The sequence below is a fragment of the Vombatus ursinus genome, unplaced genomic scaffold (genome assembly GCF_900497805.2).
Source record: "Vombatus ursinus unplaced genomic scaffold, bare-nosed wombat genome assembly UNPS02014863.1, whole genome shotgun sequence".
Taxonomy (NCBI): domain Eukaryota; kingdom Metazoa; phylum Chordata; class Mammalia; order Diprotodontia; family Vombatidae; genus Vombatus; species Vombatus ursinus.
In genome coordinates this window covers 26,255,697-26,275,896 of record NW_020954641.1, presented here as the reverse complement: position 1 = coordinate 26,275,896, position 20,200 = coordinate 26,255,697, and the positions used below count along the sequence as shown (strand labels likewise).

The 20,200-nt window shown below is 37.0% G+C and overlaps 1 protein-coding gene across 1 annotated transcript in view; it reads left to right on the top strand.

Moving 5' to 3' along the window:
- The window catches only part of SGCD (sarcoglycan delta), a 1,287,299-nt gene that overhangs the window by 166,340 nt on the left and 1,100,759 nt on the right, over nucleotides 1-20,200 (top strand). The window lies entirely within an intron of this gene.

Sequence of the window (20,200 nt, the reverse complement as noted above, 5' to 3'; positions counted from 1 at the left end):
AAAGAAAACTTTCTATAGATTGTTCTCCAGGTGACTGGTCATTTATTTCAGATAAAGGAATCAGGTGGAAACAGACAACGTGTAATAAAATTTGACCTGTGAATGGTACTAGATTAATTAATGGTAGTAGAGAATTTCAGTTAAAGAAACACTTACTAAGTGCCCTCTATATGCAAAACTCAGAAGTGTGTGCTATAAGAACTTTGAAGAGGAACAGGTAACATTCTCTGCTTTCAAGAACCTTACCATTCAGTAGAGGAGACAGCTTGCATTCCTCTGATTGTTTCTATAGGTTTTGAATTAACAAGAGACAAGTCACTTTTCAAAATCACCTTTATATTGCCCCTTACAGATTTAAAATAATCTGCATATAAGATGTTGTCTGACCCTCACTGCCCTGTGGGGTAAGGGGCATGGAATTCCAGAAAGTTTCTGTTATTTAGAGCTGGAAAAGACCTTTGAGATCATTTAGTTCAACTGCCTCATTTCACAGATGCAGAAACTATGAAGAGATCACAAAGACTACTTGAGTTCACTTAGCTAGTAAGTAGCAGAGTTGGGATTTGAAGCCAGGGTCTCTAACTCTGAACTCAGTGTATTTTCCACTGTAGCATACCCCATGTTGAATGTCCAAGAGAACACATAGTCAATAATGAGAAAGGGTGGGCTTCATCTGAACATTATTATCATAAATTTGGAGCTTGAAGGGACCTCTGAATTATCTAATCCAAGCCTTCATTTTACAGATGAGGAAATTGAGGTCCCGAGAGCTTGATTTGCTCAGTCATAAAGATGGGTATAGCAGAGCCAGGATTGGAACCAATACTTTCTCAGTTCACACTTTCCACCACAGCACCTTAAACACATCATTACAATTTTTCCCCCATTTATCTTATTTTTTAGAAATATGTGCCCACTGTCAGAGATTCTCTAATGAGATGCTTTTTCTGACTTGACCCAACTGAATGAATCATAGATTTCATTATGATAAAAGTCTTAGCCACAAGGCTGGCAAAGTTCCTTTTCCAGTACTCTACATTGAAACATCAGAGTAATGCCATTCCTGAATTACAGAACAACATTAATACTGTTGTTTAATTGCTCATTATGGGAATGAATTAATAGAAATTTAATGATTTGATAACTCTCAGTGTTCAGAGACTCATGTCTCATCTTATTTGAGTTCTGAAAAGGTATCTAATTCTGAAAGGGGCAAATCTGTTTTAGTCTCTTTAGTCTTGCTATAATTGTGTTGAAACACAGGAATTTTAGGGGGAAAATGAATTTAGATCACAGATCTTTTTGTTGAGTTTTTTTTTTTAATGCTTTGCTTCAACATTTTTTCCTTACAAGCAATGTTTTGCACCTCTGCTTAGCCAACTCTGATTACACTGTCCTAATATCTCTTTGGAGAGTTCTTGAATGATTGTCTGCATGTCTGTTCCCTTTCTATTCACTGGGGAAAATGCTCCCTTTCTCTAATTTATTTTTATTTTGTTCTTGTGCCTTTAAAACTTGATTAAAAGTCTGCAGGTAGCCAAGAGTTCTAAATGAACAGACATTGACATTAGCTCTTTGATAATGTTCTCTCTGTTCTATAAAACAAGTAATCAGGTTTAGCTTGTAGTTTTGGTGGGGCCCCCAGAGAGTTTGCTAATGAAAACAAAAAGTCAATGTATGTAGTCAGAATAAACCAGCATTTTATTTAAAATAATTGGAAAATGATTATTTTCGGCCCTGTCCTCTAATGGTGACCTTCACTTCACTGGGTTCCCCCCTGTCATCATTTCAACTATTTAAAGTCAGGGTGAATTAACTCAGGTCATGTCTACACTAGCATTTTAATTACATAGCCCTGTTGATGTGCTGTTGAAATTACTTTCATCTGGCAGGTTGAAACAGGAAATTTTGAATAGAACTGTGTATCTAGTACAAGTGCTCAGTATTTAAAAGCTTTAATCAAATTGGCCTCTTGGGACCACGTGCCCTTCTATAAAATTTTATAATAAAAATTAAACTTTGTATAATAGTAACATATATTGATAACAAAAACAAAACATACAAAGCAAGTAGTGCAGTATATACACATGTTTATATGCACATATATCTATGTATACATATATGTATATATCTATACATATACACATATATGCACACACACACATACACATTTCACTTTGAGCTAGACAATCTGGCCTTAGCACCTATGGCATGTATGACCATGGGCAAATTGCTGAATCTCTCTGAATCTCTTATTCCTCATCTATAAAATGGGCATAATAATATTTCCCTTAGTTTTTTTTTTCTTTTACGACATGGCTAATATGGAAATGTGCTTCGAATGAATCCATATGCATAATTAATATGTTGCTTGCCTTCTAAAGGGGTGAAGAAGGGGAGGGAGGGAGGGAGAAAATTTGGAACTCAAAATTAAAAAAAAAGAATGTTAAAATGTTTTAAATATAATTGAGAAAATTTAACCAAATAAATAAAAATACATTAAAATAATTTCCCATGCCTAATTTACAGATTTGCTATTAGCAAAGCAGTAAGTGCAATGCATTGTAAATACCACACTAATGTTACCTATTTTATTAGCATTTCCAGCAATAATATACATCTATATGTAGCAAAAAACATTGTGATGATCTTTATATCCCTTTTCATGTCACATCATTTTGTAATGTTTATAGGACATGTCTACTTTTAAACCATTTGGAATTGTAAAGTTGACTCTTCTTTGCTTGTGAAAATTTAAATGTTACCCTGTTCTGTAAGAAATGAAGATTATACTTTGAGATTGTATAAAAATGTTTGACTCTGTGATGACAATTCAACATATTCACATTGCCCAAATGTTATAAAACTCAGCTCTGTTGTGGCAGATTCTTTGATTCCATTGTTAGTTACACAGAATTTTGTAATAATTAAGAACAGAAAAAATAAGTTTCTTTAACATTCACTCAGTCAGTCAACAGATATTTATCAAGCACTTACTATGTGCCAGGCACTACTTGCTAAGCAGTAGGGATACAAAAACAAGCAAAAAGAAAGGCAATCTTTGTTCTTAAATAGCTGATATTCTAGTGGGAGAAGACAACACATAAAAGAGAGATGGAAAGGGAGTAGGGATAGGGTGAAGTTATTCATTGCAGGACCCTGGTGGTGAAATCTGGAGAATAAAGGATGACTGATATAGGACTTTTTTTTTTTCAAAATGGAGGTTCTGAGAAGAATTTACCAGTGGGAGAAGGGCCCAGAGAAATGGCTAAGCCATGGTGCTGGAATTTGGAGAAGAGTGATAATAGATGGGTCCATACTACTATCCCAGTTATGATTTTGCAAAACTTACATGTCTTAGTGTATAACTGATGGGGTATGGGCCCAAGTCGAGACTTTTGCCCTTTCCCCAAAAAGAATTTGGGTCCCATCTGTCTGCAGGCCCTAGGGCTTGCATTCCCCTTGAATTCCCCTACTTGATCAAGGAAGTCTCTAGCATCTGCCTGAGGCTATAATCCTATCATTTGGCCTTTCGTTGTCAACTAAACCTGATATCCTAATTCGGTTACCCTTAACCTAGCCTAGCCCTCCATTGTTTTACCTCCCTATGCCCCATCCCCCCCACTTACCACACTTAATCCTATCTAGCCTCCATTCTCCCTTGGCCCTGGTCCAGATCCTTGACATTCTGGTCACCCCAGCCTACTTGCCACTCCCATCAAGATCCTCCCTAGATCCCTCCCACAGTCTTTCTGTATATAAGGTCCATCTTGTCTCCATTAAGGTGCCAGATTTTTATAATCTAGCCAATAACTCACAAATGTTAATAAACCTTGTCTTTGGCTGAAAGAAGGCTTGGGTCAAATTCATTCGGGCAGGATCCATGTGTTGTGATTTTGTGGTCCTAGCACCTCTAAACCTCTAAACCTCAACATAACCACTAAAATGATTAAAAAATAAACCTTTATCTTGGCTCATAGCTATCTCAAACTGAGGTGTTAGGAGGACTGATATGAATTAGTTTTATTGATGTTAAATACTACCAGACTAGCAACTTAAAAGTTAATTTTTTTATGATCAAAGATGACTTAAACAGTGGTCCAACAGGTTTTGTTCGCTTTTAAAAAATCTTGTTTATGATCATTATCATCCTCATCCGCATCAATATTATCCCATGAAACTTTATAGCTTGCCACTGTCTTTATCTGTTGTCATCCCACTTTTTACAGGAAACTTTTCCCATTCTCTTCATACCCCCCCCCCCTTCCACTACCACTTGCCCATGCTTTCTCTCTGGGATTACCTTCCATTTTCACTGCATATACTTTATATGGACATAGTTTTATTTATATGGACACGTGGTGTGTCTCATATTAGAATGTGAACTCCTTAAGGGTAAGGGTAACATTTTTGTCTTTCTTTGTGCCTCTAGTACTTAGCACAGTGCCTGCCGTGTTGTAAATGCTTAATAAATGCTTGTTGACCACCTGATATGTGCTGCCTTAGACAATAGCATTTGTGTACAGGCTCATGACTCAACATGGTTAGTAAAGTTAAAAGGAGGATTGGTAGGCATTGTAGTATCAGCAGAGGAAAAGCTTCACAAGCCATCATAAAAAAAATTGTCTCATTCTACTTGCCCATTAGCTTTCCTTCATTGTACCATTTCCGATTAATTGAGGAAGGTGATGAGAAGGATCATGGTATACTGGATGGAGTCCTAAGGCTAAGACAAGAAGACAGCTATGTGGATATGAAGATCTATTTGTACAGTTGTCCACCATCATTATTACTGCTGCACTTCCCACCCCTCCCCCCCAGCTCTGAGAATATCCATGACATGGTGATAAGAAATAATTCTGAGGGGCAGTTAGGTGGCACAGTACATAGAGCTCTGGCCTTGGAGTCAGGAGGACCTGAGTTCAAATCCAGCCTCAGACACATGACACTTACTAGCTGTGTGACCCTTGGGCAAGTCACTTAACCCTGATTGCTTCACCAAAAAAAAAAATAATAATAGTAATAATTCTGAGTTCAATTGCAATAAAGCAAAGGGTGTGTTGTTGAGATAGAACAGGGAGGAGGGGGATGAAAACACTGGAAAGTAAATGTGGAAATCAGGGTTTCTGAGTGAAGATATTTGGGACCAATTCCATGTTAGGTTCCTGAAAAATGGGTTCTAGGAACATGTAAAAGACAAGTAGACAATAGTCATTGCCAATGTAATTGGCCAGAGAGGTTCTAAGTACTGGGTCTTGTGCCAATCCACATAGAAAAATAATAGCATTTGGGAAAATACAATGGCTGACCCCTTGATTGGAAAAGTTCTGAACCCCAAGCAATCTATTGGTGTAAAAAAAAAAAAGAATGTTTTGTGAGAAGTCAAGAACTCAGAGTATGGATGTCAGCATAGTTAGTAGCAAGTAGGAAGTACTTAAAAGGGTATGTTTGTATCAATTGATCAAAGGACCTGGGTTTAAATTCTTTTTTCTTTCCAGTCAAAGACAAGGTTTATTAGAACATCAATCAGATGTGGATGAGATTTAAAGAATCTACCATATTGGCCAGACTCTTAAAGGATCTAAGCATTTGTATTGCTAATGCAAGTGGGCCAGATCTTAAGAATCTGAGCCCCTTAATGGAGACAAGATGACTCTTATGTATAGAAAGACTATGGGAGGGATCCAGGAGTGGCCAAGTAGTCTGGGGTGATTGGAGGAGGGGTCTAAGGAGGATCTGGATGAGAGTGGCCAGTAAGCTGGGATGAACAGAAGGCCAGGGACCTGGACCACATGGCCAAGGGAGAATGGAGATCTAGATAGGATTAAAGGTGGGAAATGACCAAGGGCAATCCAGAGGTAACAGAACAGAATTGGGAAATTGGGCTTAGCCACAATGAAAGGCCAGTTGAGTGGATTACAGCCTCAGGCCAGAGAGATGGGAAAAGTCCAGGGATTTTCTTTTTTAGGGTCCAGATCCCAAAGACATGGTCTTTTCCTTTTAGAAGTTCAGATCCCATCCCATTCATTCCCCCCTCAAACAAATGGGACCCAAATTCTTTTAGAGTAAGGGGCAAAGGTTTTAGCTTCTGAAACTGCTTCTTGCTGGCAAGGGGCATAGAGCTGTCTCTGCCTTGAGGGGGTCCCAAACAGGAGATTGACTGGAACTGAGTATAGTCTGCATCAAGGGGATGATGGGGAGACATTGGCTGGTACTCATTGTTTGCTATCAACTAATGGCCTATAGTCTGGAAGATACAAATCTTAAAGAAAAGCAGGGCTCAGATATAGGGAGAAATAAAGGAGTAAGAGCCTCATTAAAATCATTTACATTTGACCTGTAGGATTATGTGAACTAGTTACTTTTTCAAAAGCTTAAGTAACACTTTTGCAGGTAGAAGTTTCCCAAACCTGGGTTCAATAGTTACACAAATGAATTTGCTAAGAGACTGACTTTCACTTCAATCATCACTGAAATTTTCCTCCCCAAACCAAACCAAAGATGTTTCTGATTTAATTTCAGCTGTTTGAGGTATTGAAAGACTACACATTCAGGTCAAAACAGCAAGATCTCACACACTTGCATTGATCTTTTACTGACCACTTGCTCTGATTATAGAAATTTGCTATAAAAGGATAAAGCAGGGACAAGATTTAGGGCCCAAATATGACAGGATAAAATATCCTTTGCTCTATTTGGATTCAGATAATTCGTAGTTTTCCAACCATGTAGCATCAAATACACCCATAAACAGACTTAGGAATAGCCAGGTGTATAACATTCCTTTTCAAAGCAACATAATGGGGAAACTGAGCCAGGAGGATCCCACCTTAGACTGAAACTAAAATTGCCCTCTCATCTTTTCCCAATGCTGACTTCCCACCAGTATCACATTCTCTCTGAGTAGCTTGTGGCATTACTCTCAGAGATGGTAGATTATTGATTTTGATGGATTATTATTATCCATCAGACAACTCAAAATAAAATAATTCATGGTCCCATGAGCTTTTACCTCAAACAGCCAGTTTCACTAATCACAGCTTAGGAAAAAAACTTTTCCAGGATTTCAATCTCAAATTTAAATTTGTCCTGGTGTAAAAAGCCAATCGTTTGAGATTATTTTTATATACTTGCAAATTCTCAGCAAGCTATACTGGGTTTAAATTCTAACTGTTCTGTTTACTACCTGAATGATTTTGGGGTAAATAATTCTGCTTTATAAGTCTTAGTTTCTATATTTATTAAATAAAGGGGTTGGGCCAGATGATTGCTAAGGAATTTTCCAGCTCTAAAGTCTATGATCCTAAATGAATTTTTAAACATTTTTAATAGCTGTGAGTTTGTGCTTAGTAGGAAATATTTCTATCTAAAGAATTATAAAACCAGTGCTTGAACATACTTCTTGACAGTTGTCTAAATTTTACTTGATTCTTTTTTGCTTTTCATTCCTCTCCCCTCCCCTCCCCTCCACTCTTCTCTCCTTTCCTCTGTTCTCCCCTTCTCTCTCTCTCCTCTCTCTCTCTCTCCCCTCTCTCTCCCCTCTCTCTCCTCTCTCTCTCTCTCTCTCTCTCTCTCTCTCTCTCTCTCTCTCTCTGTCTCTCTCTCTGTCTTCCTTTCTAATAGGGGAGGATTATATGGAAGCAACTATGTACAAACAAGCTATATAAAGGATAAGTAGTAAATAAGCAACAGGAAGATGACACTAGAATTAAAAGGGACTGGTAAAGGTTTCCTATAAAAGGTGGGATGGTACCTAAGACTAAATGAAGGAAAAGTAGCTGGGGAAGGAAAGCAGAGAAGCCTTTATTTCCCTAATGATTAGAATGCTGACTGGCATATAATAGATGTTTAATAGAGGCTGATTGATTGACTGATTCAAAGGTCTTATGATAGGGAGCAACTTCAAGAGGATCTTGAAACCCTACAAGTTACTATCCTCATTTTTCAGATGAGATAACAAAACCAGGCCAGACAGATGACTTATCCAAGATTCCATAGCTAGTAAGTGACAGAACAAGGGTAGTGAATTTCTTGAAAATGTCAAATAATTTTAGCTTCTGCCCAATTGGCATATAAATTGTAATCCAATCATTGAAACAATATTTTCCAACTTCTTTTAACATTTGTATCAATCACACTATCTGAATAATCTGTTTTTTTTTCCTTCCTAAAGCATTAAGGAAAAATGTTTGGCTTTCCGTAACCTTTTTTTTTCTACTGGAGTAAAATTAGAAGTTAGACAAACATATCACACCTTGGATAACACACCCACACCCACACACACACACACACATATGCACATACGCACATACATACATACACACACATAGATAGAAGATGAAGGATTAAATTACTCAAAAGGGTTTTTAAACTTGTATGGTCATAGAATTATTTAAGAATATTATAATTTTAGTTTGGCACTTGAAATTTTAATTCAAGATTCTCAGGTTGTGAAATCTTAATACTTTAGACATCTCAAAACTGAATCACATCCATGACTGAAATTATCCTGTGCTCCCCTGGCCACTCTCTTCCCAAAACACATGAGGAAAGGCTCAGAAAAAGCCAGATTCAGACAACTTAAAAAATACAAAACCTAATTAATATCACCTAATCTCAGTTGGGATGGAAATTGAGTCTACTAGTATCTAGCTTATTATCTTGCCCATGTACACAGTTTCTCTTAAAGAGGATATCAATCAGTCAGTCAGGCAATAAGCACTTACTATGTTCTAAACTCCATACTAAGCACTGATGATACAAAATAAGATTATCCATACCCTTAAGAAGCTTACATTGTAATGGAGAAAACAACATGTAAATCACTAGATATGTATGAGATATATAGAGTAAATCAAAAGTGATCTAAGAGAGGCAAGGGCTTAGAGCTAGGAGGTGAAGAGGGGCCCCTTACAGAAAGTAAGATTTAAGCTGAGTCTTGAAAGAAGACAGGGAGACTACGAGGAAGAGGTGAAAGGGCAGTATTTTCTAAGCATGGGAGAAAAAGCAGCGCAAAGACACAAAGACAGGAAATGGAATGACCTATTTGAAGGAAATAGTAAATAAGCCAGTGGAATTGGATTGTAGAGTATATAGAGGTGAGTAAAGTGTAAGAAACCTGGAAAGATAGGAAGAAACTAGATTATAGAGAATTTTAAATGAACAGAGGAGTTTATATTGATCCTGGATGTAATTGGGAGGCACTAGAAACTCACTGAGGAGGATGACATGGTGAGACCTATACTTTAAAAAAATCATTTTAGCAGCAGAGTGGAAGATGTATTGGAGCATGGAGAAACTGTATTTGGGAGGCTATTGTAATGGTACAGGTGTTAGGTTATGAAGGTCTGAACTTGGTTGATGGTTATATGAATGAAGAAATGTTGTGCTAGTTAAGTTACAAGATTTGAAAATGGATTAGATATGAGGAATAAGTAAGAGTGAGGAAGAGGTCATGTGAGCCTGGCTGACTGGGAGGATGGAATACCCTCAATGATCATAGTGAAGTGCATAATACAATACATAGAGTAGGGAAGGATCATTGGGCAACTAATATTTTGTTTTGGACATATTGAGTCTTTAGTGCCTGTGGGACATCCAGTTTGAGATATCCAAGAGATGAGGTACGAATATATCTCAGGAAAAAGACTAGTACTGGATACCCACATCTGAGAATCACCTATGGAGAGATGATTATGGAACCTGTGGGAGCTGATGAGATTAGCAAGTGAGGAAGTATGGATTGATATAAAACAATAAGTCCAAGGACAGAACCTTGGGGGTACATTAACAACAAGTGGGTATGACATGAAAACTATGCTATTTTGTCTTTGTATCCTTAGTGACAAGTATAACACTTTGCACATAGTAGTTGCTTTCTAAATATTTTGTTGACTGATTAATTAATTGAACAAGTTTGAATGCATAACCCTAACTCTCCAGCTCCACATCTGCAGTCCTCAGTGAAAACTACTTTACTTAATCACTCTCCTATAGAGACTCAGTAGAAATTTTTCTTCTTTCACTTCATATTCTTCTGGAAATACTTATATTCATTCTTCTGGATCTCGAAGAATAAAACCTCTGTCTACATTGTTTCTCTCAAACTTCAGCCCATTCCCACAAATGAAATACTAACTTTAAGTCTGATCTCCTCTTTTCACAACCTATAGACTAGTCTTGCTATTTAACTCAACTTCCTGTGCAAGGATGCTGAGTGATGGACGTAAAGATCACACTTCCAGTGACCCAGTACTAATGGGTCCAGATATTAAACATGTCCAGGGATGCCAACATAAGCAGTTATGTGCCATTGTAGAATCAGGCTCACAACTATTCCTCCTTCACTATTTGGCTGTATAACTTCCTCAGAAATGTTTATAGCAGTTCTTTTTGTAGTGGCAAAGGACTAGAAACTAATGGGGTAGCCATTAATTTGGGTATGACTGAAAAAAATTATGGTATACAAATGTAAGTAATATTATTGTGCTCTAAAAAATTATGAATGAGAAAGCTTCATAGAAAACATGGAAAACTCATATGAATTGATACAGAGTGCATTGAGCAGAACCAGGAAAATAATTTATAGTTATAACAATATTGTGAAAATTAACAATCTTGAAAGACTTAAAACTGATCATAAGAATGATCAGCCATGATTTTGGAGGATCAATGATAGAGAAGTCTACTAACCTCTTCACAGAAAAATAATGGACTATTATGGAGAATGAAGCATGCATTTTGGATATAATCAGTGAAATTTTGGATATAATCAATGAAATAATTTATTTTGCTTAACTGTGAATATTTGTTATAAAGCTTTTGTTTTCTTTCTACTTTCCCATTGGGTAGAAGGGAAAATAAATATTTGAGAACTGAAAAAAAATATTTATAGTTACCTACTTTGCAGGAATGTGGGGGGGCTCAAATGAGATTTCAGTGAAAATGTTTTACAAACCTGAGAGTGCTATAAAAATGTCAGTTTTTAATATTACTACTGCTACTGCTACTACTACTACTACTACTATTACTACTACTACTACTACTACTACTACTACTACTCCTTCTACTACTACTACACCACAGAGCCTTCCACAGTAAGCAAGATCTTTCTACCACTATACATACATCCACCTTTCCCTAGATTTGCAGTCATATAAAGCCTTCTGTGCTTAAGAAGCTCCCCTATTCCTCCCTCCTTGACATGTCCTATAGGTTCACTGTTCTAAGTCCCTTGGGTATCTCCTTACTTCTACTCTACTCTCTAGAATGATCCCTTGTAGGCTTTATGTAGGCAATGCACAGACTGTTGCAGAGGAAGGCAAGAAACAAGCATTTACTAAGTGCTTACTGTGTGCCAATACTGTGCTAAGACCTCTACAAATATTATCTCATTTGATCTTCACAAAAACTCTGTAAGGTCAGTGCTATTACTATCTCTATACTTGAGAAAAGTGAGCCTAACAGAAGTTAAGTGACTTGACCAGAGTTACACAGCTAGTAAATATTGGAGGCTGAATTCAAACTCAGGTCTTCCTGATTTCAGGCCCTGTGCTTTCTTCACATAGTGGGCCTACAATTCAGGCCTTTAGACTTTGGTACTGAACTTTCTTTTATCACTTTGCAGAACTGTAGCTATTCCTCATTATTGTCCCTGCCCAACTCTCTATTTTCTTCTGTTGCAGAAGCAATTTTACCTTTACCAAGTCACCCTGGCATATTCTTTACCAATCAAGCTTTGGGGAAAGAATGGGAAAATTGACTTCTTGCCTTCCTATAAGTCACTGAGTATGTTATCAAATTTCATTTTGATTCATGCCTAGGCCTGTCTCTCACTCCAACCTTTCTCACTCAGTTAATCCCTTGACCATCACAATATACTACATTAGACTTTTGACTTTTAAGGAAGAAAATACATGTAAGAAGTATATATTTTGATGTGTAAAGATGCAAGCAAGAAGAATCTGATGATGGCTAGGAAAAAACCAACACCCATGGAATTGAAGTATAATTCAGGTTTTGTTAAATTTGACAAATAAAATAATCTTGGTTGAGGGGTATTTGATCTGAAATACTTGAGAATGGTCAAGTAGAGGTGTGAATGCTGAATTCTACTGTGTGAACTTGCTAGGAGAACAAATTGCCCTATTCCTTTTTTTATCTCATATATAGAGACATTCAGGCCCTGAGAATAACTAGATGAAGGTCACTTAAAGGCTAATTTGGAATTTAAGCAATCCAGTGCTGCTTTGCTAGTATGTCAAGGACTCCTTCCTGACACCTTTCCTATTCCACTTTACTAGAAGTGATCCCTCCCTCAAGTCAAAGCAACAAACATTTTTAAGTACTGATTAGGTGCCAAGAATTGTTTAAAAAAAAAACAAAAAGCTTAACAGTGAGAGAATTGAGGCAAGGAGACTAACCAGTAGGCTATTGTAATAGTCCAAGTGTGAGGTCATGTCATGAGAGTTTACAACTGGGTTTTGGCAGTGTCCAAGAAGAGAAGAGACCACATACAAGAGACATTATAAAAGTAGAATGGATAAGATTTGGCAACTGATTGCATATAGGGTGTGGAGACAGTGGGGTGTCAAATATAATACTTAGGTTGTAAGCCTGGGTGACCAGGTGGAAGGTGTTGTCCTCAACACTAATAGGAAAATTAGGAAGAGGGAAGGCTGGAAGTTGAGAAAGAAAGATAATGAGTTTCGTTCAAATCTACCATGTTCTGTCCTGGCCATCTCCACACCATGGTACCTCTATCTCATTCCCACAAGAACCTTGAACTCCTCCCCTGGAATTGGCCTGGATTTGGATAGATTTTGCTGTTAGTCATGTCCCACTCTTCATGACATCATGGAACATAGCACACCATTACCATTCACTTCATCTTCGGGCTTCACACCACATTCTAGGCATCTCCACACCCTGTGCTACTTCCTCCTTTTCCAGATGCCCTTTATGTTGTCTTCTCCCATTAGAAATCTTTCCCCCATCTCTCTTTCTCCCTCCATTTCTCTCTCTCTCTCTTTCTCTCTCTCTGTCTCTCTGTCTCTGTCTCTCTGTCTCTGTCTCTCTGCCTCTCTCTGTGTCTCTCTGCCTCTGTCTGTCTGTCTCTGTCTCTCTCCTGTCTCTCTGTCTCTCTCTGTCTGTCTCTCTGTCTCTCTCTGTCTCTGTCTCTGTCTCTCTCTGTCTTTCTCTCCCTCCCTCCCTCCCTCCCTGCTAATAAGCTCTTCAGCACTTTCTAACTTCTATTAGAGTTACTTATGTGTATGCCTCCTACCAGGGTTGTGATGGAACTAGATCTAACAGGCTTTCAAAAGGCAACTGTTAAATTTTCAGTATGAACATTTATGTCTCAGAAATGGACAATCAACAAATTGGGGCTTGATTTATTGTTTTGTTGAGTATCTAGACTTAAGAAAGTGTTGATAATGCAGATTAAATTTAAAATTATGTGTACATATATTACCCCCACCCCAGAGAGCTCTGTTAAACATTTCCCAGTGCACCCCTGTATTGCTCTAGAAGCATTGCTTGAGCTCAACAAGAGTACAGTAGGAAGTTCAGGAAATTAAGTCATTACTAAAGTGGAGGCCTGATGACTGTATGACTGTAGGCTAGTAGTAGTAGTAGTAATAATAATAATAATGATAAAGAATGATGATGATTATAACTGATGTTTATATAGTTCTTTAAGGTTTATGAAGTGCTTTAAATACATTGTCTTATTCGACTCTCACAATACTCTTGATCTCCCCTCCCCACTCTGCCCAAAGATTGAGAGCAAGGACAGTATTTTTTTTTCATATTTGTATTGACAGAGACAAGCATATTAATTTTAATGTGATAAGTATTTAATAATTGTTTATGTTTATGTTTTCTTTCTCTTGATAAGAGGTGGTAGATTATAGATATAGAATATTTGGTTTCCTGTTGCCCATTTTTTTTCAGGGGAGAATTATTGTGGGATAGAGTAGAGAAGAGAGAGGTTATTGAGAAGTGACAGCAATATCTTAAAAATCAACACAAACAGTTTTTTAAATGAAAAAAAAAAAGAATCGCTACAAAGGAGTGACCATTCAACAATTAGGAAGAAATGCATGCCAGAGATCCTTTCTAAGAGAACATTGATACAGTGGAAAGAATGCTGGTTCTGGAGTCAGAAGATCTGGGTTCAAATATGAATTCTACCACTTATGTGACCTTGGATGATTCAACTCTTCACTTCAGTTTCCTCACCTGTAAAATGAGGGAAGTTGGAACAGATGGTCTCTAAGTTCCCTTCTAGCCATAAAACTATGATCTGTGATCTATGATTTACCTTTGCAAGATAAAAAGCCTAGAAAAGGAAACAGCAGTTCAGGAACCTAAAGAATTGGATTGGAACCAGTCTCTCAGTCTTGGCTAGGGTGGTATCCAATGTTAGATTTGTAGGTTAGGGAAAATCCTTAGGAAACAGGAATTTTGATAGGTTTTTATGAAGTGTGTCAGGAAAATGATGAGCTCTTTGGAGAGAGCTTTTGAGGGATCCATGGAGAGATCTGAAAGTGTATTGGTGTACTGGAAGGCTTTGAATTGACTGAAGGGAACAAGTGCCAACCATAGCCAACAGGTCAATAAATAACAAGTATGTTGGGTTTGAGAGATTCCCTAAGGGGATGGTCTCTTTATCCAGATGTGAAGCTGGTAAGTAATGAATACCCCCTGCATCCTGGGCTCCTACCTTGCCACAGTTTAAGGCAGCAGGATTTCATTATGTTTTCCCTCCTTTTATGTGTTTCTGAAATTGAATTAAATTTGCTCAGTTCATGGTGTGCAGTGATTTTTAAGTGACTTCCCTGCAGGTAGGTTATCCTCAAGTTTCTCTCCCTATTTGCTTTGGTTACAATGCAAAAGATCATACAGGAAAAGCTCAGCATCAAACTGGTTCATTATTTTCATGCTTTCAAATTTTGCCAGAGGATGCTGCATGCTGACCAATCCAGGTGCTCATTTCTTTGAGTAACTGTTCTTTGACTGCTGGTATAACCTACAAGAATGACCATGGGCTGCAGTGTAGCATAGCGGAAAGATTGTAGGATCTGAAATCAGAAGAGTGTGGGTCTGACACTAGTCATGGTAACTTCAGATATGGAACTGAACCTTTCACAGCTTCAATTTCCTCACCTATAACACAGGGATGACAATTTATGACCTGTCTACCTCATTTGATTGTTCTCAATTTTTTTTTTGTGAGGAATAAAAACATTTAATATAGTGATGGTGCAGTAGATAGAATGCTAGGGCTAGAGAAAGGAAGATTCCACTTCCTAAATTCAAATTTGGCCTCAGATACTTACTAGCAATATGACACTGAAAAAATCATTTAAACCTAATAGCCTCAATTTCCTCTTCTCTAAAATGAGGTGGAGAAGTAAAAAGCAAATTACTCCAGTACGTTTGCCAAGAAAACCAAATGGGGTCGTGAGGAGTCGGACATGACTGTAACTACTGAACAGCAACCACATGCCAGGCAACATGCTAAGAGCTTTTACAAATACTATCTAATTTGATCCTCACAACAACTCAGCAAAGTAGATGCTATTGTTTTTTTTTTTTTCCATTTTATAGTTGAGGAAACTGAGGCAAACAGAGGTTAAGTGACTTGCTGGTATCTCAGGCCAAATTTGAACTCAGGTCTTCCTGATTTCAGATTCAGTGTACTATCTACTGTACCACCAGTTGCTGCTTCTTAGGGAATAATTCTTATAAGGATTTATGTCATATCATATATCATATCATATCACATCATATCATATCTCAAGTTACTTGATAGAAATACCAACTCTTGTTATCGTGTTCTCTCTGAAGACTTTTTAGTCTGTTTATTTTTCATAGGATAAAATATTCCTTGCTTTCCCCCACTGAAAGAAATTGCCCAAATCTGAAAGATGCTGAGTAGCCTATGGATTTTGTACTGTCAGTGTTGAGATGAATGAGACAACAAGAATTGAGAAGTGGTCTTGCAATCAGGAAACTCGAGTTGGGATCTTACCTCAGATGTTTACTAGTTGTGTGATCATTGATGAATTACTTAATCAGTGGCACTGGCCTCCTTGCAGTTCCTCTAACTCCATTTTCTCTGGCTGTCTGCCATGTCTGGAATGCTCTCCATCCGTTTCACTGCTTCCTTCCTTCTTTGACTTCCCTCAAGCCTTGGCTAAAATCCCACTTTCTATAGGAATCCTTTTCCAATCCCTCTTAATTCTTGTGCCTTTCTTCTGTGGATTATTTCCAATTTATCCTGTCTATATCTTCTTTGTACGTAGTTATTTGAATATTTTCTCCCCCATTAGACTGCGAACTCTTTGAGTTCAGGGATTGTCTTATGATTTTCTTTGTATTTCCAGTGCTTAGCACAGTGCCTGGCTAAATGTTCATTGACTAAGTGACTCTCACAGCCTTATCTGTAAAATGGATATGATAATATTTTTACTACCTACTTTAAAAGGTTATGGTAGGGAAAAGTGATTTATGAATCTTAATTAAGAAATAAGTAGTCAGAATACTGCATATATTATAGGATCACACATTTTGGAACTGTATAGGATCTTATATGTCGTTTGACCAAACTTCCTATTTTAAGGATGAGGACACTGAGATTTAGGAAGATTAAGCGATTTCTATAAAGTTATACAAGGAGTAAATGACAAAGATAAGAATCAAACTAAGGTTCAATGACTTCATCTTCTTTCCATTCAGAGGCAGTTGTGGTATAGTTGAAAGAGTCAGGGCTGCGTAGTCAAAGGATCTAAGTACATTCCTGTTACTTGTATAACCTTGGGTAAGATACAACATCCCTGGATCCTCAATTTTCTCATCTGCAAAATGAGTAGGTTGAACTAACTGGCTTCTAAGGTCCTTTCCAGCTCTAAATCTTTGGTGTGTTGTCCAGTGTTGCTTTGGGGTATGTTCCAGGGAGAAAGGATAAATCACATCATTATTTAAGTAGAAGCTAGAATTGCGATGTTTGAAATGAAATGTGGGTTTTGGTGGCTGGATTTCAACAGTGGATGATAAATTGCTGAGAAATCCCTGGGTATATGATTTAAAGGCCCATAATTATAGTCATAGTTTCCTAGCATTTTAGAGCTAGAAGGAACCTTAGAGAATATAGAGTCCAAATCCTTCATTTTACAGATGAAGACTTCATAGCCCAAAGAAGTTAAATGACTTGTCTAAGGTTATACAACTAAGTAAAGGTAAATCTAGCAAGGGAGGGCAGGGAAAAATCAGTTTTTCTGACTTCTAGGAAAATATTCTTTTCACTTATCTGTGGCATAGGGAGCGAGGAAGGACCTGCAAAAATATTGCTTTGCTCATAATTAGTTGGGGCAGTGATGGCAACTAAGAACAAAAATTAATCTAAATACAAATAAATAAACAACAAAAAAGCTATTCATTAATAATTCCTCAAATTTCTATCATGCTTTAAGGGTTCTGAAACACATTTTTTCACAATTCTGTGAGGTATGTAGTATTCCATTTTTATAAATGATAAAACTGAGAAGCTTGATGAGGAAAAATAATTTGTCCAAGATCATATTTTTAAGTGTCAAATCCAGGATTTAAAACCAGACAATGTGAATTCCTTGTGAGTGGAATTGTTTGATTCTTTTTACTTATACCTAAGTGGAATACAGTGCCTGGCACATAATATATACTTAACAAATGTGTGCTTGCTTGTTTTATTAACTTCAGGTCTTTCAGTTTTACAGAGCAACTATAACACGTGTGGACCTAGGCAAGTTGTAATGAAACATATAAAAACATTTCTACTATGAGTAAATTATTGTTTTGTTGGGAAAACAACTATGTACATGGGTAATAAAACATAGTATGAAGACAACATATTAGTAGATGCAAGAAACTGGTAGATAACATATTTATTCTATATTCAATGCATATCTTTCATGTGTATGCATATGTATATGTGCATATATGTGTGTATACATATATAATATAAGGATTGTGAATATTGAAGTATTGTGCCATGAATTTTTTTTGGTGAAACTTAAGGAGAAAGGTGGGCCTTAAGATCATTTCTACTGTACTTTTTGCAAAGACTGTCCAAATTTTAGGTGCTTCAAGAGTTCTAGGTCCCTCCAACTGCCTATGTCTAGACAAACAGTATTTTTCATCCATTTAATGTTTCCTGACTGGAGAGATAGGCAAAAGTCTTTTGAGTGATGATGGATCTCATTTGGGAGACTCTGCAATCCCCCAGTCTCCATTCAGCCTCTAAAGGGATTTTCCTAAAGCATAGGTCCAGTCATGTCACCACCACCTCTTGCTCAATGAACTCCAGTGGCTCACTAGGAAATATAAAATGCTTTGTATTCAAAATCTTTGATAACTTATCTCTCTCCTACCTTTCCAGTCTTCTTACACCTTATGCCCTGTTATGTACTCTTTGATCAAGTGATAGAGACCTCCTTGTTGTCCCATGAACAAGGCATTCTTTCTCTTTCCTCTAGGGATTTTCATTGTCCCCCAAGCATTCACCTTCAACTCCCACATTAACTTACCTGGCTTCCTTTAAGTCTGAACAAAATGGTTTCTTCTACAGGAAGTATTTCCTAACTCCTCTCAACTCCAGTTCATTCCTTCTGTTAATTATTCTTACTTATTGAGGACATAGCTCTTTTGTATATATTTGTTTGTTTAGTGTCTCTTTTATTAGACTATGAACTTCTTGAGGTCAGGGACTGGTTTTCTTTTTGCCTCTTTCTGTATCCCCAGGGCTCAGTATCTTGCCATAGTAGACACTTAATAAATGTTTATTGATTGATCAAGTCAGTTTGATATCTACTAGAAAAAGGAGCTTTAAGAGGAACTGACCAGCTATCAGGAATTGTCCATTTGGACTCTGGGTTGGTAATCCTCCAAGATAGTAGTTAATGCCTTTCATGAGCCTTCTTTTATGCCTTAATTGGTATTTGCAATCAGTGGATTGTTGAACAAAATACCTGTTGCTACATTTTTCAAACCTGCAGTGTTTTAACACACACATATGTATGTATATATATGCATGTGTATATATACGTACATGAATACATAAAAAAACACTTTGTGGGAAAGGTACTTCATGGTGATATTCTACTCTACATAATCAAATGTTCTTTTTAAAATGTTAACAATAGTGGGACTTCATAATCTTTGAATCTTTGAGTTAATTGTGTTATGATACATACATGATCTGACATAAAATATCATTTGTGAAACCCTTTTCTTTCCTTATACTGTCAACAGTGATGTTCTCATTAACTATGTAGCTTTTTCACAGAAAAATTTTGTAGAGATGGGAAAATAGACCTATAGGATGACAGTTATTTGTGTTTTATTGATGACTTTTTGTTTGTAGAATAACAAACATCACTTTCTCCTAATTATATGATATCTCCCTCTCTTTCAGATTTCTTGCTAACCTGCCTTCCAATAGCATCAAAACTGAATTGCCTCCAACATAAACTTTCTTTGGGCATACTTGTTCTAGTCTAGCTACTATTCTCATCTTTGTTATCTATAGCATTATTTCTGCATATACAGTGGTATATGGTACATATAATAGTATATTATATTCTATTATGTTAAAAACCAAATGTTACTTTAATATGATATAAAATATTAAGTTATAATATTAATAATGATGATAATTGCATATGCATATAGTGATTTAAGATTTGCAAAATACTTAACATTTATTGTAGCATTTGATCATTCAACAAATCTCTGTTACGTGCTATTATTATTCCCATTTCATAAATGAGGAAAGTGAGTCAGAGTTTATGTGACTTGCTCAGAATCACACAGCTAGTGGCTGAAATCTTTTTTATTTTCTTTTGTTGTTGTCCTAACAATTCCTAGAAAGAAGTAATTATTTCATTCCTCTGTCTTTGTAGCCCCAGAACACAGCACTATTTATTGTTGTTGTTCTATTATTTTAGTCATGTCTGACTCTTCATGAACCCCTTTGGAGTTTTCTTGGCAAAGATACTGGAGTGGTTTGCCATTTCCTTCTCCAGCTCATTTTACAGATGAGGAACTGAGGCAAACAGGGTTAAATGACTTGCCCAGGATCTCACAGCTAGTAAGTGTCTGAGGCCAGAGTTGAACTCAGGCAGATAAGCCTTCCTGATTCCAAGCCCAGTGCTCTATC